The sequence below is a fragment of the Spodoptera frugiperda genome, chromosome 30 (assembly GCF_023101765.2).
Source record: "Spodoptera frugiperda isolate SF20-4 chromosome 30, AGI-APGP_CSIRO_Sfru_2.0, whole genome shotgun sequence".
NCBI lineage: Eukaryota > Metazoa > Arthropoda > Insecta > Lepidoptera > Noctuidae > Spodoptera > Spodoptera frugiperda.
Genome location: NC_064241.1, coordinates 793,934 through 821,120, shown reverse-complemented (window position 1 = coordinate 821,120; position 27,187 = coordinate 793,934). Strand labels below are relative to the sequence as shown.

Sequence of the window (27,187 nt, the reverse complement as noted above, 5' to 3'; positions counted from 1 at the left end):
ACAGTAAATATTTATCAAAGACCTAGAATCGTGTCGTAAGATAAAAGTTTTAATTAAAAGAAGAAAATAAATAGACATCGTTGGGACGCAGGACATTCTTATATTTATACCTTTAAAAGTCATATTTCTTTGAGTTTTTTTTAAACGTTTCCCCACACTAGGATTTTCTCCTGTATCGTGGGTATGTTAACAAACATACAAGTTCACATACAGATGACACCCAGATCCAAAACAACAATTTGTGAATCACACAAAGAGTTGCTCCGTGCGGGAACCGAATCCGCTACACGTTGAGCAGCAGCCGATGCCCTGCAACCATGTCAACAGTGTAGTCAAATGCCATTGTCTCACATATAGTCGCGCAACCATGGTGTCTACAGAGAGACACTAAAATAGACACTAGGTTATTTAGTCGCCGACAACCAGATAATTGCGCAAACAAGTTGACGACAGTCGCCCTAGAAACGAAACGACTGAATGTAAAGTCCATGTATTCACTTGATATTACTTTTGACACAATACATTATCGTCTATCAATGTCAATCCCATATACTTATTTTACTTGTTACTTGTTGAACTACCATATAACGATTTTCAAGATACTAGGACTGATATAGTCGCCGGCAACTAATTGGTTGCGCAACCAAGTTATCGCCCGGTCAAGAGCCTTCCATATAATTATTGTATAAATTTTGTTAGTCGCCTACTAATTAAATAATGAATAAATAAGTAATAATTTTATTGTAATTTAAAATGACAAATAAATACTTTATTTTCAAATTACAATTAGTTCCTTCTCCACAGTTTTTATTAAAGTCTGAAAGATGAAAAACTGTTCCTAAGGACGGTTATAGAAATGAAACCGTGCAAATGTTTTACTAAATAACTATTATGTAAGATATTACTGACTTTATCATCGTTAATATTAATTCTGTTTAATAAAAATATGTTTCCAGAATGTAATATAGTTATTTTATGTTTTTCTGAGAAAGGGTATGTAAGCGAAAAAGATGTATATAAGCTTCGTAACAATTGGCGTTCCTTTGTCTCTGTCTATCCCCATGGGAGCCAGGCGCGAAGTTATATGTAGTAGTACTATGAAAGTATTATATTTTTCTGTGTATATCTGTTCTAATATTCTGAGTCTCGGTAACACACGTAGCCTAGCTAACAAAAACTGGAACAAGATTCGAACTCCAAGTAAAGTATTATCGGGTTTTAGATTTCGAAATACTCAGTTAATCTTCTACCTAATCCATGACAATAATATTGATTTTACGAAAAATATAACACAAAAGTACAACGAGTTTATTTGTTTAGGAGCGTAATATACAAGAGTTGCCGGAAGCCAAACAAAAGTCTCTATTTAATTTCGGAAAATTGTTTGTCCGTCCATTCGTTACACATTCGCAAAACAACTGATACGAGCCTGGCACGGCCTAATAAAAGCCGCCATTGCAATATTTTGACAGCAACGTTTAATTAAAACGCCGCTCACTTCCAGTCTGCACCGGTTACAGGCAGTTTCAATTGGTTCAAACCGGTTCGAACCGGTATCGGTGGGAATTTCTCTGTGACGACAATATCACGGTTTTAACTTTAATTAAATTGGAGTTAGAACGATCGACCTCGTCGTAAAGTTAAAGGATGTTTACTTTTAAAGAACGTTATATTATAAGGGCCTTTGTTTCAGTCGAAGGAATGGGCAGAGATGTACTGAACAAGGCTTTAAAAGTTATACACTAACAAGATATTTGAAATCGTTAGAAAAGTATAAAAACAGAAAGAAAGTAAGAAAATATTTCTATCTTAAGTGCTAAAGACACAAACAACGGACAACTATATCTTGTTTGACAAGAAAAAGCTCTTAACAATGGTCTTATCTCAAATTTCATGTTCATCTTACGTAACGACAATTATACCCTAACACCCCCCTCCGACACCCGCTGTCCGCCCTACCCCAAGCAGAGCTCACGTAAAGTCATATCGCGATCACCGACCTCTTTTCCCCAAAAACTTGGTTTGGAGGAGTCTCATAGTCTTAACGTGGCTCATTAATTTCCGTCACCGCTCCTAAATTCTACCTCAGATGATAATGGATGGTATAATATCTGTATAATATCAGGACTATTTACTGTTTAAACGTGTTTAGGTTTAATATGGTTGAATTAAAAGTGTTAAGAAGTGGGTAAGTTAGTCAAGTTGTTGAATTAATTCGCTCTTGTTACGGTAGGATACAAACTTCACGTAACCTGATGCTTGTCTTCTATAGGGGTAGGCAGGGACAATGGAACTCTAAGAGCTAAAGCAGGAGTAGTAGTGGCGTGGATTTTAGGCAGTAAGAATCTGACACTCGCTCTCGCCTCGCGGGAGAGTCTGGCGGATTTTCTTGTCTCAAAAGAAAGGCTGCAAATCATACATACTTCTTTTGCTTCATCAACAGTCATCAATAGTACAAACTTCACTACTTAGTTACATCATTTACAAACATTGTTAGCTTTGTAACTGCTACAAGACGTGTTAGGCCTTTGCTGGACTATAGGTCTGCTCTATACATAATACTGCTGCCACACTAATCGATCGCATGTCGATCGATGCTCTCTGATGATAACAACTACGAATCTTATATACCTCTTTCGCTTCATCCACAGTCTTTCATGCGTACTCGTCGGTTAAATGTACTCTTGATCCCCTTTTCTTTTGAGAGGGGAGAATTATCCAATTACCATACTTTGGATGAGGCGAGAGAGAATGTCAGACTCTTACCGACTAAAAACCATCGTATTTGCTTGGACTGCTACTTATTGGTTGCTATTACTTGTAGTGGTCGTAACACTTGATCGATTCTTAGTAATGAAAAAGCCACATTGATTTAATCAATATTTACAACTAAACTTTGCTTTTAAACTCACAAACTTTTATTGCTATTTTGTAACTTTATTAATCTCAATCATTCACTGTTGAACACTTGGCTGATGTTTGAAATCCCCAAGAAAGTCTTTAAAGACTAGATTTTAAAATGTAACTTAGTTTGGCAATAAAATCTTTTTACGTTCTTTCAAAGAAAAAATTGAAATCTCACGTTAAGACTTTGTCAAGTTTGTTCAATTCACCTTGAGAAAGGTGAAATGATGCGTGAAAATGAGAAATTCCCGGGAGAAAATCAACTATCTTCTACCCGCCATCGTCTCGAACTGAACTTCGTATAAAACAGTCTGCTTGTAACCTCGTGGTTACGATTATGTTTAATGTAATGTCATTAAACAATGAACGTTTCACATAAAACAACTGATTTCGTTATGTTAAGTTTTTAAATATATTTTGTGACTAGATTTACACTCACGGTTTTCCTTTATAGAACCTTTTTATATAAGTTTCATACATAATGCACTCTACACGTACACGTAATGCACACTGTTAACACTTAAAATTAAACTCTGCTATTATCAATACTGGTTATTGTATTGGAAGATATATTTATTTATTATCTTAGTAAGTAGTTATTGTACATTGCTCGATATCATCCCTCTTTTCACATAAAAAGCAACAACTCTAGGAGTCAGCAAGTCAGCTGTGTATTGTAAGAAAAATACAATACATAAGATTAATTAAAAAGATACTCAGACGAGGAACAAATAGCTACACTATAGATAGAGGGATGACACTAGCCCCCTGTACATTTCCGCCGGCCCCTGACGACGCGTTGTTATGTCACATGTTTATCTAACCTCTCGCAATACTCACGATTGTATATCGGTTACAAATCCGCAAATATACCCAGAAATCTATTTACGGAAATGTTTTGACAATCTCACGGCTGTGGATGCGAGGAAATCTGTTTTTGTTGTACGTTTCAAACGCACCTCAACTTACTTTGCGGATGTTTGTTACCGGAATCGACTTAAAATCTCACTTCAAAGCTACGACATACTGTCATATAAGGAAAAGATTCTTCACTTTATTATTTTGTAACAAGGCTGAAAATCTATTACGGTGTAAATCGATCGATGGTTTCTATCGGGTATCGATCGATTAATATAGAAACTATCTATCGACATCGACTAATCAATAATTTTGGTTTACCCTTAAAAAACAATAACAATTCACTTCGACTTGATACACTAGCATCCCACATAGGAACTTTCCATAATAACGTCGAAGACTGAGTAATAAAAAAATATCTAAGGTATTTAAATCACACCCAACTTAATAAAGTACTCGTATAGCAAATACCAACTGAAACTTGTTTGACGAAACAGATTAATCTAACTCTCCCGATAATCCATTAAAAAATTAAACGTGAGCCAATGAATATCGTTAATCGTGTTAATACAAGGACTTGAATAAATATGTAAATAATTTTGTATCTACAAATATATTCATAACAGCGTAAAATGTCGGCGGGAAATTTTAATCAATTTATTCGCAACCGCCATAACAGTTTTATTAAAAACATTTTGGAAGGTGTGGTTGTGTTACTGGGGCTCCGTAATGAACTCGCGGCTCTGTGGTTACTACACTGTGGGGCTTACATCACATGATGGGATTAAAAAGTAAAATATTGAAATGGCGCGAGCGTGCTGCTTATTTTACTTGAAATTACGAAATTATCCTGTTATATTGAAGCTGATTTTTTAAAATATAGTAATTGTGTTTTTGCTATAAAAATGTGTACTTTAAGCCAAGTGTGCTGCTAATAACTTTTAAATGCCAATTGTAATTTTACGACTTCAATTAAATTTACTAACTAGTACACCTTCTGTTCATAAAATATCAACATTTGCGTCATATTTTCTTACTAACGTGATATTTTATAAAATATTAAAAACTAACAGCGACTCGAGCCGGCTTTATTAAATTTATAGTTTTCTTTTTTTAGTTAAATATTTAATGAGAACTTTTTAAACCGTCGTTAGTCTGAGGCTGGCTATTCAGCCGTACGCCCGACTTAACATTTAAGAATATTTAAGTTTCCCTAAAAATATAAGACAACCTTTTTAAGAGTTTGTAAAAAGTTCTCGCGAAATTCTTGAGTTTCTTCTTTTTTATTTTAAGACATAAAGTGGGTTGAAATGTTTTTCCAACCTAAAAATATTGGACGTAAAATTGTAATTTGTGTAACATGGCGCTTGTTGATCCTGGTTGGGTGAGCAGAGTAGACCACATCTGCAATCTTACTAATAGAGTGAAAGTTTATGTGTATGTTTGTTACTCAATTCGTTTGTAATAATAATTACAAACTATAGTCTAGCCCTGTTTCAAATGTTATCTCGATTCCTTCAGCCGTTTTGACTTGAAGGAGTAACAAACAAACACACTTTCGCATTATATAATATTAATAGGATTAGTAGGACTCATTTTTATATAATTATTAACAGATTTTTACTCTTTTATTTACAGGTACGTGGTAAAACAACTTGAATGCTGATTGCGCTTCAGTCACCGGTAAGATGGTTATATTTTGTTATCTAATCTATTTTTAGTGAAAAAACAGACTAGGTCAAAGCCTTCTTAAGGAAAATTGACACCAAGCCTAAATCTAATAACAACTTTTTTCATTTTGTACTTCAGAAAATATTAAACCCCAGTAGTTGCTAAAAATATATAATTTAGTACACATACAAAAAATGGATAAAATTTTAACAGTATTTTGGTACCAAGTAATAAAATAAAGTACGAGTATCTGTACACAAACCCACACAATCAAAAATACATTTTAAGCATCAGTTTGTTGAAATGTGTCAAATTAAATGTAAATAAAGAACGAATTCGGATTTGTATAAAAAATCCATCTTCAAACGTGATAATAGTACTTATTCGCTTGTGTATAAGATTGAATATCCCTGGCGTATTCGGCATATTCGTCTCGACACTTTCTTTGCGAAACTCGTCAAAGATTAAGCCGTAGAAGTGCCAATACATTAATTCCACACCGTTTCTCCCGAAACGTTGGAGCAACAGTGTGATTGGTCCCTAAGGGCGGCAGAATGTCATTATATCTAAACTTTCCCGAAGGAAACTTTGACGCGTTCAATCCGGAGACCTCTGGGGTGTATGTGCCGTGGAATAGACGCTGCAGAAGATTTATTCTGCTCTATTTACCTGACTGTATTAGTTTTCGTACCATGTTGATGACTTTATGAGCTTTTACGTCTAAACCACTGCATCGATCGCGAAGAGTGCTATATTTTGGAAAAAATAAGAAAAAATCATTTATTTGCGTATGAAACGCAAAAAATAATGACATGTAGGTGAAGCAAAAATTAGACAAGGCACGTATTTTGTCTGCAATGAAATGGGACCAATTCAGCATGTGCAAGATAGAGCCTTGCTCTGGTATTCCACTGGCCCCAAGTGACTCACGGACCGGCAACCACACAGACGAATTTATTAAAAGAAACAATAAAAGCTAAAGCAAAGTGACTACGTATGCCAGCAAAGTCACAAAGAAGAATAGGCTTTCACTTAGTTCGTAAACAGTATTAGCAATCCAGAAGAACAAATTGTTATTCATCATCATCATCATCAGCCGAGAGACGTCCACTGCTGAACAAAGGCCTCCCCCTTGGTCCTCCACGTAGAACGACAAGCCGCCACCTGCATCCACTGGCTCCCCGCCACTCTGACGATGTCGTCGGTCCACCTAGTGGGAGGTCTGCCCACGCTGCGTCTTCCGGTCCGCGGTCGCCACTCAGTCACCTTCCTGGCCCAGCGGCCATCAGTCCTCCGAGCGACGTGGCCTGCCCATTGCCACTTCAGCCTGCATATTTTGAGAGCTATGTCTGTAACTCTTGTTCTTTGGCGAATTTCCATATTTCGGATTTTGTCGCGCAAAGATACTCCGAGCATAGCTCTCTCCATCGCGCGCTGGGCGACTCTGAGCCTTTCTAAAAGGCCAGCAGTTAGGGACCATGTCTCGGTACCGTACGTCATCACTGGCAACACACACTGGTTGTACATCCTGGTCTTCAGACACTGCGGGATTTTTGACGAGAAGACTTCATGCAACTTCCCAAATGCTGCCCATCCGAGTTGGATTCTTCGAGCGACCTCTTTCTCGAAGTTGGACCTACCTAGCTGGATGATCTGACCCAGGTATGTGTAGTGGTCTACAACTTCGAGTATATCGTTCCCAACGACAACCGGTATAGGTGCAACATGGACATTTGACATGATTTTCGTCTTGTCCATGTTCATTTTAAGGCCCACCTGTTGGGAAACGGTATTGAGGTCGCTGAGCATGGTGTTCAGCTCTTCCAGCGACTCTGCCATTACGACTATGTCATCGGCGAAACGGAGATGAGTGATGTATTCGCCATTAATGTTGATGCCGCGTCCGCTCCAGTCCAAGAGCTTAAAAACGTCCTCCAGTGCGTTCGTGAACAGTTTCGGAGATATAACGTCTCCCTGTCTCACGCCCTTCCGCAACTGGATTGGCCTCGTAGTCTCTTCCTGGAGTCGGATGCGCATGGTGGCGTTGTTATACAAACACTTCAAAACCTCGATGTATCTATAGTCGATGTGGCACCGCTGGAGAGACTGCAGCACCGCCCAGGTTTCGATTGAATCGAAGGCTTTCTCATAGTCCACAAACGCCAAGCATAGTGGCAAGTTATACTCCTCGGTCTTCTGTATAATCTGCCGCAGCGTATGAATGTGGTCTATGGTACTGAAACCTTTTCGGAATCCGGCTTGTTCGGGAGGCTGGAAGTCATCAAGCCTGCGTTCGAGACGGTTCGTGATGACCCTCGAAAACAGCTTATACACATGGCTCAGAAGTGAGATAGGTCTGTAGTTCTTTAGCAGACAGTTGTCGCCTTTTTTAAAGAACAGAACCACCACACTCCGTTGCCATGCTACCGGCGTGGTTCCCTCGAGTATGACGGAATTGAATAGCTTCTGGAGGACTAAAAGTATCGGTTTTCCACCCGCTCGCAGAAGTTCCGACGTGATTCCGTCATCGCCCGGCGCCTTGTTGTTTTTAAGCTGTTTGAGAGCCATCCTAATCTCGTACAGGCTGATGTCTGGGATATCCTCAGTGTAGTGCCGCGTCAGTTTAGCTCTTGGGTCCCGAGCTGTACCGACGATGGGTTGCCGTGTTGAGGTGTATAACTGTCCGTAAAACCTCTCGAGCTCTCCGAGGATCTCGGACTTCGACGAGATGACGCTGCCATCCTCGGTCTTCAGCCTCGTCATTTGGCTTTGCCCAACAGACGAATTCTTTGCGAAGACTTTTGAGCCCTTGTTTCGCTCAATTAAGTCTCTGACTCTTGCGGCGTTATAGGCCCGCAGGTCACGTCGCATGTATTTCGAGATTCGTCTATTGAGCTTGCCGTATTCAGACATATCGTCTGAAGACTGCAGCCTCATCTCGCTACGATCCTTAAGAAGTTTTAAGGTTCCGTCGGAGAGCTTTTGGGGCCTGTTTCGGCGGGGGTCTTGAAGAAGTCTGACCCCACTGCTCGGACAGTTTCCACCAACCCATTATTTATCTCGTCCACGTTTCCACAATCAGCTAGACACTGGAAGCGATTTTGCAGTTGGAGTTGGAACTGCTCGGGGTTTTGGATCTGGGCACGTCCAGGGCGGAGCGTGGACTTCACCAGGCGTGACCGCTCTAGTTTTACATTGATGTTCAGTGTGCCCCTGACAATACGGTGATCGCTACCGGTTTTCACCTTCGCTATCACAGAGACATCACTGAATATACGTCTTTCGGTCGCCATGATGAAGTCGATCTCATTTTTGGTAGAACCATCAGGGCTTATCCATGTCCACTTCTTGGCCGGTCGCTTCTGGAAGAAGGAGTTCATCAAATAGAGTCTCTCCCTCTCCATAAAGTCGACCAGCCGCTGGCCCCGATGGTTTCGCTGCCCATATCCAAATGGCCCTATTCTCAACTCATCGCTATTCCGTGTGCCCACCTTTGCATTGAAATCCCCCATCACAACGGTGAAGTGTGTTTCGGAGGAGTGTATGGCTTTTGAAATTTCCTCATACAGAGCCTCTACTTCGTCGTCACAATGTGTCGAGGTCGGCGCATATACCTGTATGACCTTCAGCGAATACCGGTTAGATATTCTGAGTATAAGGTACGCTACCCTGTTCGACACACTGTCGACCTCACACACGTTGTTGACGAGAGACTTGCGGACGAGAAATCCGACACCACCCTGGGATTTACGGTCTCCTTCCCGGAAGAAGAGTAAGTTGCCGGAATCTAGGATTATCGTATCCTGACCCTCTCTTCGGATTTCAGATAGTCCCAAGATGTCCCACCGCATTTTGCTCAATTCTTCCTCCAGCTCGACAATCTTCTCATCAGTCCGCAGTGTGCGGATGTTGTGCGTTGCCAGGGCCAAAGTTCGTCGGGGGTGGTAGCGCTTTCTCTGCCGGGGATTCTTAGCACCCCCTGCTCCGCCGTTACCTGATCCGCTACCTAGATCAGGAATAGCGGAGCTGCCGGGGACTGGGGGCCGTGTAATTTTGTTGTCGCTCATAGTGAAAGGGGGGGTTGCCATAATCCCCACGCTTGGCAGGCGGCTTGGGGATCGCAGTTAGGTCACCGATAAATTTTGAGAATGCTGCTGCCCATTCCTCGGTGGCTGGTCGCAGTTTTAGGACGTACCCGGGTCCAATTGTTATTTTTTATACTTTCTCTATAAACTCTGGTTTGACTCTTAAACCGTGATTTTTGTCTCACGATGGTTATTATAAAAACATTGTTTTTTTTTTCTATTATGACTTTGCCTGCCAACAATAATCTCGTTAAAGGCAATTCCTCTGCTAGCGCTGGTCTAACTTTATGGCCGGGGGCCGTGGGACTACCTTAGAGGTATCCTTTACCGCTCGGAGGACACGGTGGAGCTCCAAATTGTTATTATAGAGAAAGTATAAAATTAACAAAACCTACGCGTATAAGTTATTAGCCATTTTTAACTGACTTCAAAAAATATGTGCGGTATGTTTATGTGCGATTATCTCGCGTTTCACTGAACCCATTTTGGTGCGGTTTTCAGCATAGTATTTCTCAGACTTAGAGAAGGATTTAGGTATATTACTCGACTTAAAAAAATTGAGGTTCGCACTTTAACACGTATTCTACGTTTTTTCCGCGATTAGTTCACGTTTAAAGTATGTTTTTAAAACGTGGCTTCAGAATTATTATCAGTTACCGATTGCAATTAAAAGTCATTGACATCTAAATCTAGCCACGCTACTTAAGCATGTAGGTAAATAAAACACAAACCACTAGTCTACATCGCAGTGTACCTTCTGCACATACCGTCCCAGTTCCCAAGGGGAGTCACGCCTGTTGGAATCTTCATTCCGTTGTCCAATTTACGACTAAACTCAATTTGATAGTTGTGATGCAACTTCCAATGACTTTACTCAACTTTGTATTATTAATATATGCTTAAGTTATAATTGTTCGTGAGTTTATGTTGAACGTGGTGTTTGGAACTTTGGTTCGACCCTGTGACAATGGTATTTGTAATATACAATGTGATAGGGGTGAGACTTCTAACCCGATAAGGCTGAGTACTACATCTAATTTTATCGACAAAAGTCGGGGGTCGAAGGGGTCGAATCCCCTCCCCCTAAAAATTATGGCTATTTTAATATTTTTATTTATTTTTTTTTTTTTTACTTTTTTTTATATCAAAGGTTGTATGCGTCGTAGAAACAAAAAAAAACGACAAACGGTAGCTAATAACCTTGGCTAACTAATTCATTGAAGGTGCTCGCGCGCGTGTTCAGTTTGCGCGCCGACGCGTGTCGCCGGGGCGAAACTCCACTGCCGCGCCAGATCAGTGCGTGGCGGGACGAGCTCCGGCGCGATCTCATGGCGGAATGGCAGCAACGACTGTCGCAACCAAGGGCTGGGCTCGCTGTCATCGCAGCGGTAAGTCCCCTCTTTGAGGAGTGGCTAGAGAGGCGCCACGGCGTCCTCACCTACCGCCTGACGCAGGTGCTTACCGGACATGGGAGTTTCGGTAGGTTCCTGTTTCTGATTGGGCGGGAGGAAACGCCCGGGTGTCATCACTGTGAGGACCGCCCGGAGGACACGGTAGAACATACGGTGGCGGTGTGCCCTGCGTGGGCTGAGCACCGCCAAGTCCTCAGGGATGTGGTCGGCGACGGCGACCTCTCGCGCCCGGCACTGGTTCAGGCCATGGTGCGGAGCGAGAGGGACTGGGATGCCGTCTCCTCCTTCTGCGAAGCAGTCATGCTAGTTAAGGAGGAGGCGGGGCGCGTGAGAGAACAAACCTCCTCACGCCCCAGCCGTCGCGAGAGACACTCCGGGCGTCGGGGATCGCGAGACGATCTCCGGCCACCGTAAGTGCGGGCCTGCGGACGGCGAGCAAGGGTAGCTCACCGCCCGAACAGAACCAGACCCGTGCGTACGGCGCGTAGCGTTCCGCGCGCGCCTCAAAGAGCCATCAGACCACCACAGATGGGGCCCAGCAGGGCTGATGCCTGATCCGGAGCTGCGGACTACCTAGCGGGTTTACCGGGGCTCCGGCTCGAAAAGCAGGAGAAGGAACGGGGTGGTTTTTAGTCAGTAAGAGTCTGACACTCCTTCTCGCCTCGCCCAAGGCGGGAAAAGTCATTGGATGATTTTCCCCCCTCAAAAAAAAAAAAAAAAAAAAACTAATTCATTACTTTTTTCATATGTTTGATAATGTTTTGGTGAGAAAAAAAATCATTTGTGAATAATTTTTACCGAAAAAATCACTATTTTCCAATATTTTCAATTAGGGGTTCAACCCCCATATTATTTTTTTTGTCGATAAAATTAGATGTAGTACTCAGCCTTAACGGGTTAGAAGTCCCACGCCTATCACATTGTATATTATAATGAAAATAATGTCTAGGTATACCTATGAATGTGTATTTATTAAGAAGATTGACGTACATATATTATCACTGGTCCTTGCATTTAGGTGACGATAGAAAACGACGCATTCTTTCCACGCTCAGACAAACTTTTGAGGGAAACAAATATGTTTTTTTATGATTAGTAATTTCCAATTGTACTTACGATATAATACGATACGACCTTCAAACCTTCAAGAAAAGAGCGTACTCCTTTTTAAAAGGTCGGCAACGCACCTGTGTCTCCTCTGGTGTTGCGGGTGTCTATGGGCGGCGCTGATTGCTTACCATCAGGTGACCGTCTGCTCGTTTACCACTTATTCCATATAAAAAAGGTTAAAAGTAGTCTACTAAGTAGTCTACTACTCTAAAACCTTAAACTGTAAAGATCAAACGCTTCATAAAATGAAAAAAGTTCAAAACTTCATCCATTGGGTATACTGAGAAGAAAATATAGGCTTTCCATCAACAAACCCCACCCAATATAAACAATGAACACAGCAAAGCAAACATATAAATAATTAATATCGTTACTCCACCATTAGACTTGTTGGCGACATGATTTCGTATTCAAACCAATTACGAAAGCAAATATTGTTACTGCTTATCTAATTCAGTGTTTAAAATATCGAGAGGTTTTCGTTTTAATTTCACTACAACAAATAGCCTTAAGCACAGGCCACACCGCTAGCTAGCGGGCGGGCTAAGCGAGCGAACATCGTTTCACCTCTTTACATACTTCAGCGTTGGCAATTGGCGTTCCATTGTCTCTGCCTACCCCCATGGGAGACAGGCGTGAGGTTATGTATGTATGTACATACTTCGGTTCACACCGCGAGCTACCAACTAACCTAACGAGCTAAGCTAACAAAATATCCGACGATTCCAGCGAAGCTACTCGTTCACCCGCGCTTAGCTAGCTTAGCTCGCCCGCCAGCCCGCTCGCCCGTTCTCCCCGTTTCGAGTAGACTAGTCGACGCTCGTGTTTCGAATAGCAGTGTAGTGTTCGCTTCGCTCGCTTAGCCCACTCCGCCCGTCGCTCGTCTGTCCGTAGTTTTCGGTGTAAACCCGTTTCGGTGTGTATAGTTTAGCTCGCCAATATTTCGCGTAGTTTGTATAGTTTCCTTCGTTCGCTTCGAACTAGCTGGCGGTGTGGCCTGCGCTTTAGTAAATAGCTTCGGTTTGAACGCGAACCTCCTTTAATGTTAATTTTACCTGCGTACATTTCATTTGTTTAATCAGGGGCCGGTTTCTAGTATTCCATTTGGACTAAAAATTATTTTGTTGTTGAAATTATTAATGATTTGTAATTATTTTGTTAGTCTATCTCCATTATATATAAAGTTAAGACGTATAAACACTACATACATACGTACGGAAATTCGTACATGACAACTAGGTATAAAAATACACTTTTTAGCCGATTTTAAAAAAATGAGGTTCTCAGTTTGACCCGTATGTATGTTTGTGTGCCATTATATTGCTTTTGGTATGGTTTTCAGCATAGTATTTTTTCAGACTGAGGAGAAGGTTTTAGGTCTATTACCTAACTTAAACAAATGAACGTGGTAATCGAAATTGAAGGCGATTTTATATTTATTTTTTTAAGTTATTTAATAAAAATAAATTATTATAACATAACAGTACCGTACTTAACAACAGGCTAAGCTGTAGTTATTACAAAATATATTGATCAGTAAATTACCTACATAACTAGAAAAAAATGCTCACAGAAATATTAAATCCCTACAAAACAAAATGAAGAGCGGCCAGCGTTCAGTTAACCCCTCGCGCATCGCTGGCCAGAGAACAAAAGGGCCTAGTTAATAGAATTCCAGGCAGACTTCAACAATCGATTGTTTATGAAATATCGAGTGAACGAGCTCCCCTATTGTTTCACAATCGAGTTTTATATCGATAGCATCGATGACCAACCGAGACTTACTTAGAATTAATTGGGAGTACTCGAACATCGGAACTAATTTGACGTTTACTGTAATGACTATCGTTCCCCCCTTAAATGATAGCAATTTGTTAAGATCTTTATAGCCCTTGTTATAGTTATTGATATTGTTTTCAGAGTAGGTTTGTACGGGAAATTTTTACCTGTGTAATTGGCCGTATAACTTGTGCGTGAGAGTTATATGTATAGGTTAGTGTTATTGTAACAATAGTATTAGGGACCGTAATAAAAATAAATGTTTTGTGCTATTATTATTGTAATAATACTTTGCCTATGAGTTCGTTGGTCGAGTGATCGTAATATATTATGTAGCTTAATTCTATGACGTTTAAGTCATGACCCGGAGCACAGCCCGGAGCCCTAGACTACCTAGCGGGTTACCATTGCTTTGGCTTCGTTTCGGTTTTTAGTCAGTTAGAGTCTGACATTCGCTCTCGCGTCGCCGAGAGGGGAAAATTTGATGATTTTCCCCCGTAAAAAAAAGTCAAGACAGATGTTACGTACCAAACTTATCAAATTCATAAAATGGCAATACGCCTGCTTTTTACAAATAGTTGTACTTTCAACAATTTTTATGCAACCAAATATAAGTAAGCATATATAGTTTCAACTATCTAAACAAAATATAAAGAAAACAATACCTAATAGAAATACAAGAACAAGGTAATTTGTTAGCAATAACTTTGATCTAGCGAAATAGAAACGTATTGTCATAAGCATACAACTTCAATGTCTATTGAGTTACTCGTGATATTGGCAAACGATGTCTTTATATTAACGTTCATATATGTTTTACTTCGTAGATACATAGAGCACTTTAACAAGGTTACCTACATGTTTTAGAGAAAAGAGAGTAGATAGGTTACAAGCATTCAGAAAATTTCACATTAAGAAGTGGTCAGTTGGCAACATTTTTATAGTAAGGGACTGCATATTAGAAAAGCTTATCTCTACGTAAAGTGTCACGCATTATGTTAAAGGGAAATTCAGTTATGATATCTCCTCTTTACATTTGCTTCAAGTCAACGCATCTCCGACGACTCTGGTGTTGTGTCCATGGGTGACGCTGATCACTTATCATAAGATGATATGTCTGCTTGTTTGCCTCCTATTCTATAAAAAAAGTAGTTAAAAAAGCACATGGCGAACACAATTTCAACTAAACGATAACATTTACAATATCCCTTTACGATCAAAACGTCATATAAATCGCTCTCATGACACTGATGGCCTGGAAACCGATACAATAACTTAATTACAACCATTTGCATTAACATTGCACTCATTTAACTGCCGGTAGCGATCAGCATTCCTGTAATAAATCGCTCTTATCTCAGCTGGCTGACGGCCGCGTAATTAGTGTAGAACAGCGCCACCTATCGCGTCACGTTGTACTAATTTATGGCCAGTTTAATTTTTATTCATTTAAGTATTATTATGAAGCGATTACACTGTTTATTTCGCTAGGAGTTTTTTATTATCTGTGGTTTTGGGGTTTTAATACGGATTGTCAAGGTTAATTAATGTGATTGATTTAATTTTATTGTTTTATAGTTTCAATAGGTTTGATTTTGGAGAGGTATCGAAAAAGTTACTAATTCGGGAGTATATCTCCCGTAGAATCTTTATTCTCTTTTATAGCCTTAATTAACTTAGTTGAGGAAATGGTAAAAGTTGATTATGCTTTAGAAAAGCCATGGAAAAGTAACAGTGGATTAATTAAACATAACCCCTGAAGTTGACATCCAAATGGCACTAGGTAATGGCCAAAGTTCCAACAGTACCGAATCAGAAAAATATAATAATAATCTAAGTTTAAAAAAACTTAGATTATTATTATCTTATACATATGTAGTTAACAGTATAGGTACTTATCTTTAATCCCAAAAAACTCCAACCTAAATTATTCCAGACAAAATAAATATTCCTAAAAATATTAGCCAGAGTACGTCAATGTCCAAAAACAGACATTTAATTACCGTAGCGCTGTCCCTCCCAGCGCTGTGCGTCAACACACGCTGACATCTCATAACAAGTTGTCACTCGTCATCCCGGGACGCTTAATAACTTAATATACTAGCTTTTACCCACGGCTTCACCCACGTGAACCTATATAATATAATCTTCTCAGTAACAAAAAATTATAAAATATTCAATACAATCACAAATATAAATAATACAATAAAATAAATATAATAAATTTAGAACGGATAAACTAATAAAATAATGTACAAAAATTTACTTATATGTAAACACCTACTAAAAATACAAACATAATAACAATAGTACCTATACATACATTGAAAAGGAATATGAATACTTGAGCATAAACAAATAATTCTATACTTAATTATATACAACGCCTTCCTCTCTTCTAATTTTCTAATTTACTATTTGCTGTGCCCATCAGGGTCCACGATTGCTACCATGTTATTTATATTACCATCTTATCTTTACATTGTGGATTTGCAATAAAGAATTATGAATTATGAATTATAGCCTTAGTATGAATTTGCTTTATGTTTAAATTAATTAAAACACGAGCGCATTCGGCGATTTGATTGGCCCGCTCGAATAAACCAACCAATCATAGCGCCAAACGTGCTCTCGTTTCGATCACTTTAAACGTACTAATGGTACTGTACTCCTAATACATGTATACAAAATTTTGAGAAGTATAAACCGAATAAACCGGCCACAGCTAGATTATGAACCTTATTTACTTATAATGAGAAGGTTTTTCTTAATTTCTATGCTTAGTAAATGAGTTTGCTTCGCAATTTAAAAGGGTAGAATTTATCAGACATTTTTTTATGGAATAAGCCGGTAAACCAACAGACGGATCACCATAATGGTAGAAATCGCCGCCGCCCATCGCCCGTTAGTAGATAATGCCTAAGCCCACCCTACCCATGTCTAACTATTTCCATGAAGCTTCAATAAATAATTAAAAATAATTTCATGCAATTACTTCAGTGTCAACTAATATCTGCAACAAAGCCAAACAAAAAATCTTTTTGTACAAAATTGTCCCTTGCTAACCGGGCCCACCTTTTCAAGTATTGCGAGGTCAAATTTTCCAACCCAGTTATTAAATGTCTTCGTTCGTGAACTTTCAGCGAATAATGGCCAGCCTTCGAGGGTATGTCAGCATTACTCCACGGTACGAGGTGATGAGTTTAAGCGTCGCTTTGTGGAGATTGTCTCTGTTCTGTGTTCAGTGTTCTTTTAAAGTGAATTGTTCTTTTGTATTTTTTGCTGTGGCAACACTGGGGTAAACAGCTGATTTGTTACTGTCCGTATTATATTTACTTTAATTTATGTTTTATTTTAACTTGAAATGTTGGGGATATTACATCTGTTGTACATTCAGTCATGCAGTAAGTGTTATCTATTACAACTTTATTAGTGCACGTAATGAAGAAAATACACATGTATTTTAAATAACATACAAAATTACAATTTATCGTCGTAATATATTCGGTGTGAGGCGATTAAATATCCCCATGATACGGCCTCAAACAATCTCACACTTAAGACGAATAAAAAAAATGTATAAGAATCATACCAGAAGCAATCGTGCTTATTATCAGATATTAAAAAGTAAAAGACATCTCGAATTTTCAAATTTATTACACTCACTAATTATTTACTACTAAAAAATAAACAAAGACATTTTACCGAGAACCATTTAATAATACTAAGTACCCAGAACATTGGTTGAACGTCCTATCTCACCAATCACAGCGCCAAAATTGACAGGTGCCTATCACCTTTCTGCGCAATTTTGGACAAAACAATTAATATACTACAAACGGGACACAATAATCCCTGTGTAGTGATTGTGCGCTGTTTATTATCATAAAACTAATTAAACTTGTCGGTCGCTAATTTTCTAGGCCAATAATGAAACTGTTAAAAGCATTGGAAGTATGGTACCAGTTTGAGCCCCGGGCCACTTCTCGGAATTTTACAACCATCTACTCGTAGTTGTCTCGTTTCTAATTTATATTTCTTGGAATTTTAATATAAATCAAATATTTGCTTTTAAACTTTGTATATTTTCCAAATCTTTGAGTTTGGTTTATATTTGTGTAGATCAAAACATGTTAATCTTTATTGACCGTGTTTTTGAATTCTTGAATTATTAAAATATAATCTTTTCATAAGATAAAAAACAGATAACTAAAAATCACGGTTTACTCACGTATATTAATGGAGAAAAGCTCTACGAGTTTCGAGTCACAGAGGGCATCTTCATCATGAGCAACGTGCGCAGACGCGGCGACGTCGCGCAGCCTACTACTTTGACTCGAAACTTGTACAGCTTTTCTCGATTAACGTACGTGAGTAAACCGTGATTTTTAATTAATTTAGTATTTCTCACGACAGTTATTATAAAAATATAAGAGGCAGATATCGATATACATAAATTACAATAAACGATAGAGGTTCGGCTTGAATACCAAACAACGACATATAATTAGTTGCTCAGCTTTATTACCCATCTCATACACGTCTTACATAATAACTACAGAAACTCAATAACTCATTGATTGCAGACATTAATGATGAAACTATCAATATACACTTAAGAATAAACTCTATCTAAATCTCACAAACATAAAATAAGATTGCCATAAGAGATTGTAGTAGACTTTCAGATCTCAGAATCCTATCAAACTTGTAGTAACCGCACGTTAACCTACACCAAAACAGTTCAATCGATTTTCAACTGTAACCCAACGTTGTTAAGGTTGAAAATCGCTTGTAGAAGTTAATACATTAGGTGTATCTTGATGTCGTATGTAAGGTAAAAATATTATGACACACATAAACAGTAATGTTTCATCTAACTTTGATTAGTTTTGAGTTTCCGCATAAAAGTCAGGACATACAATAATAATTTTATGTTACCGTTTACTCATTTAGAAGTTACTGTGTAATATTATGTTGTTGCTTTAGTTCGGCCATTTTGTTATTTGTCATTACGCTAGCTGTATATGGAGGAACTTTTTTTACGTACTATGTTTTTTTTCTTAAAATTATTTGTCCACTCGCTCTATGTATGAGTAGGTACAACATACCTGTTAAACCGATGGTGGTAAGATCTGTTTCCCTCAGCATTCTAATTGCACAGAGAGAAGTGGAAGTAGGGTAGAGAGGCCTTTGTCCTGTAGTGAGACGATCACGACGATTAGACGGCTAAAAATAAAATATTATATTAATACATTTTGGTTTTATTGTATGTTACCAAAAATCCTTTATAAACTGGCTGTAGTTCACGTTCATGTTTTGATAAAAACGCTTACAAAACAAAAAACAGCTAAACATTTTATAAAAAAAAATGTAAATATATTGAAATTCAATTCTATCCCACGATTGAAACTTCAAATTACGTTTCAGTGATAACTATGACAGCTTTACATAATTTCTGATATTTGAATATATCAATACAAAACCGAATTTTAAAAAACAATAACTAAACTCCCCTCACCGTATTTAAATAAGAAATACAATACGATTATACCAAAACCAGCTGACAATACATAACGAGCCCAGCTTTGTGTTACCCGCGTTAAAAATACCTTTCCGAACCTTCGTTAAATACGTCTCAATATTTTTCGCTGAAATATACATTTTTAGTCGTCATTAGTGAGTTTAGAGATTCAAATAGATCGTTATAGAAGGAAAGAGGTCATATTTTTAAAGTAACGTCTATTTACTAGTTATGGTACGTCTCCCATGCCTACAGACTATAGGCACCAAGCCATGTAATAAGCCTAACGCCTACGCCATTTCAAATATAAAAAATATAAGATAAACCTATTGCCTTACTGGGCATCAATTATATTGGAAATTAGATTAGACAGATGCAACAGGCAACAAGTTGCCGCACAACATGTAGCTTTCGATTCCCATTCAAAGCAACTCTTTGGTTTGCGGTCTGGTCATGCATATTTAAGTTTGTAAACGCACTCAGGAGAAAATCCTAGTGTGGTGCTACGTTAAATAAAGAACCCTAAACCCCGTGCTGTTATTTTTTAAACTACTGTCTGTAGTATTACGTTTAAGTGTAAAATAAGAATATTATTTGCCACCAAAAAAAAAAAGAATATTAAATCTTAAAATTGTAACCACAAAGGCAATGTCATTGAAGTTTGAACTAATAATGCCCTTTTGAGCCCACCAAAGTATTTCTGCATTTTTTATTTAAAAAATACTGAGTTATTTCGTTTATTTTTCAGAATACAAAATCATAATACGTTATTTAGAATCCTAATCTCTTATGGAGATCTGTTTCAATGGTATAACCGTCTGGCTATAGAAGTTCAAATGTATACTTAGTATTATGTTTAAAAAATATTATGTTACAGACGCCCCATATACTCGCAAAATATCAAAATCTTTATACTACACATCAGACTTTCATACTCTCAGCTCCCTAAGCACTGGTGAGGTCCTAAAAAACGAAATGCTTATTTTATATTTTATTGCGACAAGGTTTTACTCACTTTGTGTATCCCTTGGGTAACGTCTGTGTCAGAAACATGGCGAATGAAATATAGTCCTTGTCATTATTCAATTTGTAAACTAGATTTTTGCTGAAATAACGCCTCTATGTTGATTATATTTTGTTAAAATAATGGATTGAACACGGGAGATGTTTTAAGTAGTTTTTCCACAAAGAAGTAAAAAGTCTGAAGAACATAGATTAATACATTTATTTCTAAAAGTCACTGGTGAAAGAACTTGTTTTTAAACCCCGTACACCGTCCAAAATATCTCGTCCTATGAAGATATTTCGCTTCCCATAGCAAGATCAATAACAAATTACGTTCTCATAAACATAACATAAATTATTTCCATAATTCCACTAATTCCAGATTATTTTGATGTCAGTCCATTAGATCAAAACATAGTCCCACACAAGCCCTAGGTTCCCAAGGTCATACATTTGTAATGTAATTACCGTACACATCCACAAAAGCCTACCCCGCCGGAATGTATGAGTAATTACTACAGTGTATGCGAGCTGTAAACACGTTTGAACATCTCATGGAACACTTGTCACACGATACTGTTGATTGGAAGCGCTGATTACTTGGTACTTGGTGCTTGGTACTTGGTACTTGGCAGCTGAGGTGCGTGTAGTGGAAGTAGTGCTTGAGTAGACCTCTAACAATTCTGGTTCGCTCGTGTAGTATCTTTAAAAGGTGTGCGGTAACCATATGACATATGAAAACTAACGTTTTGTATTACCTTTCCCAATGAGTACCGACAGTAATGAAGAACAAGCTCTTAGTTGTGTTCTAGTAACGAATAATGACTAACAGCCTTCATTTTTATACTCAGTGATCAATCATTTTCGTTCAAAGGCTCTAATTACATTAATTTCCATCAGAACAAAATCATCTCTGGAAGAAATCAAATCAGTCAGTCAAACGTTCTATAAAATCAAGACTCGGTGAACTGACGCCAATCAAACAAATACATTTTTCACGTCAAAGTCACGAATGCAAACAATTTAAAACCTTTCGTTCGTGAATTATTTTATCAGACCTCAAATGAATGGGCAACACTGAATAAATAGTGAAAGTAAGCAGTGAAAATAATCAACGTTCACGTACCAACGATCAGACGCTACGATTCAATCGACGAGTACAAATAGAGGGTAAAAAGAAAATATACTTGAAAATGTAGCAGCTTGGGAAATAAAGCGTCTTGCAACACAAGGGCGAAGCAGGTCACGTGAGCAATATACGAGCCACTGTTTAAACAAAATACGAACGAGGACATTGTAGAATGGAAAAGAAATAAAGGAAAATACACCCGCCTCGCACTTATCCACACAAAATGAGCTACCTACACCAGACGGCAGACCTGAAAACTCATTATTTTCATACATAAGTCTTATTATGCGGATTTCATAAACGGCTTTGATTCGAGCTTCGTTTATTATTTCGATGACTTTGTGTAAATTTTATGTTTTTGTGAATTCATATTATTAAAGGGTAATAAAAAACATCACATATAGCTATATTTCTGGTAAATTAAGAATATTATTATGTAAAATGCACCACCTTAGCTTTAAAGTTCCTATTAATGTTTTAAGATGTATTTATATGTCATTAGTTGATTCTATTATGAGCTATGCTCTTGGGAGCTATGGATTAACATTCAAAACTAACTTAGATAAATTGGAAGCTCTTCAAACTAGATTTTTAAAACTACTTGTCACTAAAAAAACTAAAAGCAACTGTAAAGGAGATTACAGAAAATTATTTAAAATATGTAAAATTTTGCCGATTACTTTAAAACATAAATATCTTTTATTAGTTAACCACCATGGAACCCAAGAACATACCTTAACTTATGTGAACAACACTCTTAACACACGATCTATGGCTGCTGGTAGATTCAATGTACCCAGAGTCACTAATTACTATGGTGACAGGACACTAAACAAGAGAATACCTTACCTATTAAACAATCTGCCAGCAGACATAAGGAGTGAAGCAAAATTAATTAGATTTAAACGTAAATTAAAATTATATTACTTAGACACTTTTAATTTGTAAAAACATATATTATTAACATAGAGATTCAGCGACCCCACAGTCAAACTATTAAAACGGTTTTGTGGGGCTTAGTATATTGTAATGTAATCTATATGGAAATTGAATAAATAAATAAATAATAATCACAATGGACTATTCATTGTAGGCTATGTAATTAATAAACTAGCTCGCTATGTTACTACGCCGCTACGAATGCGTAGCAGCTACGAAACTTTTGCTACGCCGTAGCAGAAATGTAACCACATAGTTTCTAGTTTTGCAAGTTTCCTTACAAACCGGTATTATATAACTATCTAACTAGTGCCAAAAATAATCTTCTGTACCCAGAAGTACTTAAAGGCTTCGCACACTAAATAAACACGTCCTAAGAAGCTTAGCAACACCTCTTGTTTCTCGTTCTATCGTCAATCTTAGAGGATATTTTCCATTATTTATTCTAGAAGGGTGGTCAAACAAACTATCTCGGCGTAAGCGACGTCATCACTACGTCTTTTCCTGTAATTAATAGATTACGTTAATAGAGGAATATAAATCAAATATTTGATTTTGAATCTGTTTGTGTGTGGTTTAGAACTTAATGTTAATTATTAATATTTATATCTTCTACTTATTAAGCGTTGGAATCAGAAACTATAAAGAGATCGTGAATTCTATTTCAGAACCGAATAAAGTATTTCTTCTCTTTATGTCTTTTAACATAATCAGCAATTATTATTGTCACTTCATAGCCTAGAACGATATTTGATGTTCCTATTTAAACTTTATAACACTAACTAAGCAAACTAAACCACTAATTAAACGTGAAAATTATTCAAAACGTCAATTAATATAAAATTTGACTCTTTTTAGTAGAGAATTCATGAATTTGAAAATTCATCCACAATTCTTCGTTCCGAATCGAATCGCAATTTAACCGCGTCGGATCCACTCGGACGTGGTGTCGATTAATCCAAATAAGTAGTGAGACTACCGCTTCTATCTAAATCTATCGGTAGAATGTATTTTCCACGGACTTTATTTTCCAAGAGGTATTTATGTGGAATAGTCGTGCTTCTACAAAAATGGGTTGGCTGTTCGGGAAATGTGATATTGGGAGTTTAGGAAAATTTCCTAGTAAAAACAAGGCGACTGAAATTATACCTAATAGGTAAGAAGCATAGACATAACATGAACTTAAATACATAGACTAAAATAAAACCATGACTAAAATATTTACAACCTAGTATGTAGGTGAGATAGATATATTAGATTAATAGATTCATCCCCTATTAAATGGACTTTTTTACCTGAATGGTAAAGGGTTAGTGTTATATTGACATTATGTATCATTGTATGCTATCTCCGCCTATCCCTAGGGAAATAAAAGGGGTAGATTTGTAAAGAAAATTAACCCATATAACTGACTAATTTCAAAGATAATTTTGTTATATTATTAGTTATTATATACCTACTTATACATATTTTAAACTAAATTCATAGCAAATAGCTCGAGTACGATGCATATAATATTAGATGTATGACGGTTTCGATATCGCAATATTGCGAAAGTCACGTTTGGTAGCGTCTGAGTTATTGGCGGTTGCATCTTGTGTTTGATTTTCGCACGGAATAAATATTAGCATGCAGAGTGCATGCTGCACATAAGTTGCTGTCTAGAAGTTATGCTGTGCAGTTTGTTTCTCTACATTTCATATGTATATATTTCAGAAAATACGCTTCATTCACAGTCACTTTTGCCGTAAATAAAGCTGTATTTTGCTCTTACTTTGTTACATTTGCAACGACATGCCTTTTGTCCCCAAAGGGACAGCACGTAATTCCGCTATACAATGTACACCCACTTTTCACCATTTGTGTTAAAAGTCCAATGTAATAGGGGTGAGCCTATACTGGGCAAAAATCCAGCCTCGGTGCTACTAATCAAAAAAGAAAAAAAGCCCAGTAATACTTTGCCCGACCCGGGAATCGAACCCGAGTCCGCTTGTCCGGCGGTCGCACTTGCGACCACTCGTCCAACGAGGCAGTCTTTTTAATTATTATTCCTCGTGTAACTTTGTAATAGTTTAAAAATTATCAATCTTTAAGCCTTTAACCGCCATCAGAAAACTGTTGAAGGCAAATCCTCCACTAACATAGGTCACCGGTGACCTACATGGCAGTTAATGTGTTAATCAAAAAACTTTACTGTACTTAAATAATCCAACCAGTATTAAACCCCGTTGAGCTGAACACCCAACACCCAGCACCCAATATGGTTACAGTTTACAACTAAAAACAAACAAAGTATGCTGTCCACGTTTTCCATTTCAGAAAGTGGGATTGTGTTCTCGTTGTCCTCTTTGCTAGTGAGAACTAAGCCGTGGGCACGTGAGGTCCAGATGCAACGAATTACGGTTCTATTTGTCGCTCGCACTTTGTATTTTTTCAAGAATACGTTTATTTACTAGGGAGGTTTTTCGCTATTGATTGAAGATTTAATAATGTTTTGCGTTAAAGTGCTTCTATAGTATATATTTTTTAGTATTAAAAACGTTTTCCAATGGCAGCGATAACTAAGGGTGACATTTAAAAAAAATCTATTCAGTTTCCAATTTAATTTTAAATTAGGTAAGGTGAGTAGTGTGCATAAGGAATAATGCAGGTAAAATGTATATACTGATATATTTATTATATCACTATATATATATAAACCTTATAAGGTTAGTTAGTTAGTTGGTTACCCTAACGACGAATAACGATCGTGGTTTGAGTAATATATTTATAACAAATCATCATTTAGCAATGTTTTGGATTATTAAGGTCTTATTTATATCAAATAGTTATTAAAATTCTACAGTCACGTTTGTATATGCAAAGCTCTAAACACACATTTCAGCCAAGACATTAACTACAAACGCTGGCTGCACGTTGTAGTTCCAAAATGGCTTGCAACGAAGGAATTAGGCGACGCCTAACTTTTAAGTGTCCAATTAGGCGGCGCTCAAGTTTACTTGTTCACTATAGGTGTTTCTAAATACGATGGTTGTAGCGATCAAGGCAATTGAAGTTAAACTTTTTAAGTGTCGGAGAGCCATACTTCGGCACGAATAGGCCAGCTGGACCGGAGTGATACCACGGCCTCACAGAAAACCGACGTGAAACAACGCTTCCGATATGTAAGTAAGGTTACCGGAGGCCCAATTCCTAATCCCAAATTATCGCGCCTCTAGTGTTTCGGGCGACGGCGATTGCTTACTATCAGGTAATCCGTCTGCTCGTTTACCGATTCATACCATAAAAAACCAATATTCCACACGTGTCACGAAATAAGACTAAATAAAATAGGATTTGAAGACCGATAAAATGTTTGATTATTCACCATTAACTCAAAATATGCTTAATTAACCCACTTGATTAAAGCAAAGTTAGACTTAATGCCCCGCGGGCCGGTATTTAATTATTGGCCCGCTTTTGAGCCGAACGCGATTTTACAACCTTTTAATTTCCATTATAAGTTGAATTTTAAACTAATTTTTTGCCCTTTTGACAATTTCCTGGGAAAAATTTCGAATTTGTCGTTTGCTTTTCGTGAAAGAGAAACTCATTTAGTTGGATGATGACCCTCAATTTGTCGCGGAGCGTCCAAAAATAAACGTCGCTGACGAACTCATTTCTATTTGGAAAGGACTACAATAATAGAAGTATTTCTTCTGTAAAAAAATAATTTGTTTCAGTCTATTTATCCAAATAAACATTTCAATATCATCGTGATGAATATGTTCAACTTCTACTTATTGAATTGATGAAATGCGTATTTAGTTGTCTTGTCTATAGTAAGCTGTTGCTCGCGACTTCGTACGCGTAGAATTATGTCTTCTGACAGAAATTGGGTTTTTAGTTATTTCTATAATAATATATTTTTCTAATATAAAGTACCGTAAGTTACTCCTTAGTATATCAGCTACCTGCCAAAAGACCAATCCAAATAGGTCAAGCCATTTAAGAGATTAGCCGTAACGAACAGACAGATAGACAAATTTTTTTAAAATTTTGATTTGGGTTTATGTATCGTATGTATATTGTAGTTAAAGGCGGTTATAACAGTATTACAAACAGACACTCCAATTTTATTAATAAGTCTAGATTAATTTTTTTTTTATGTCATTAATTTCGTAAAAATGATTGAAGATTACTACGAGCCAAACACTCAAGACTAAGATCTCCCAGTAATACACATTACATAGATATTATTGAAGCGTAATGCGATCACAGCCAATTATTGCCAGCAAATACTAATTAACTACAGATAATAACTAATTATGTTAATTGGCATGTATTTAATGGTTGCACTGACTCGTATCACGATCCATCATACGAACAAATTAATTTACTAGAATAGAATATATTGGATTTCCAGATAATAGGGTTTGAGCTCCCGTTATGGATATATGGAATTTAATTTTCCTCATTATACATAATATTGATTGTACATTACATTTATGTCAAAACTTAATCATCTAATTGTTTACGGTAATATTGTACCATGTTATCATTTAACCCTTGGTATTAGAACGTAGATCCACGCGAGACACAAGGTGTTTTCTATTTATTTTTTTTATTGTATATACGAGATGTTAATTGTATAACTTTTAATATATAGTAAGCATAATTACAGGACCCGGGTATCGAAAGGTTTTTTATCGTATAAGCTGGTAAACGACCAGTCGGATCACCTGATGGTAAGCAATTGTCGCCGCCCTTAGACACTCAACACGCCGGAAGC

The 27,187-nt window shown here is 37.5% G+C and overlaps 2 protein-coding genes across 3 annotated transcripts in view; one reads left to right on the top strand and one right to left on the bottom strand.

Moving 5' to 3' along the window:
• Nucleotides 1-27,187, bottom strand: part of LOC118269546 (glutathione S-transferase 1) — a 278,820-nt gene that overhangs the window by 174,781 nt on the left and 76,852 nt on the right. Inside the window, exon 1 of one of the 2 annotated variants that reach the window (XM_050706991.1) lies at nt 134-140. The exons of the other annotated variant lie outside the window; for it this stretch is intronic. The gene's annotated coding sequence lies outside the window, so the exon portion shown is untranslated. Of the gene's footprint in view, nt 1-133; nt 141-27,187 lie in introns of those variants that run through there. 2 annotated transcript variants of the gene reach the window in all.
• The window catches only part of LOC118269532 (uncharacterized), a 193,447-nt gene that overhangs the window by 120,586 nt on the left and 45,674 nt on the right, over nt 1-27,187 (top strand). The gene's annotated exons all lie outside the window — the stretch shown is intronic.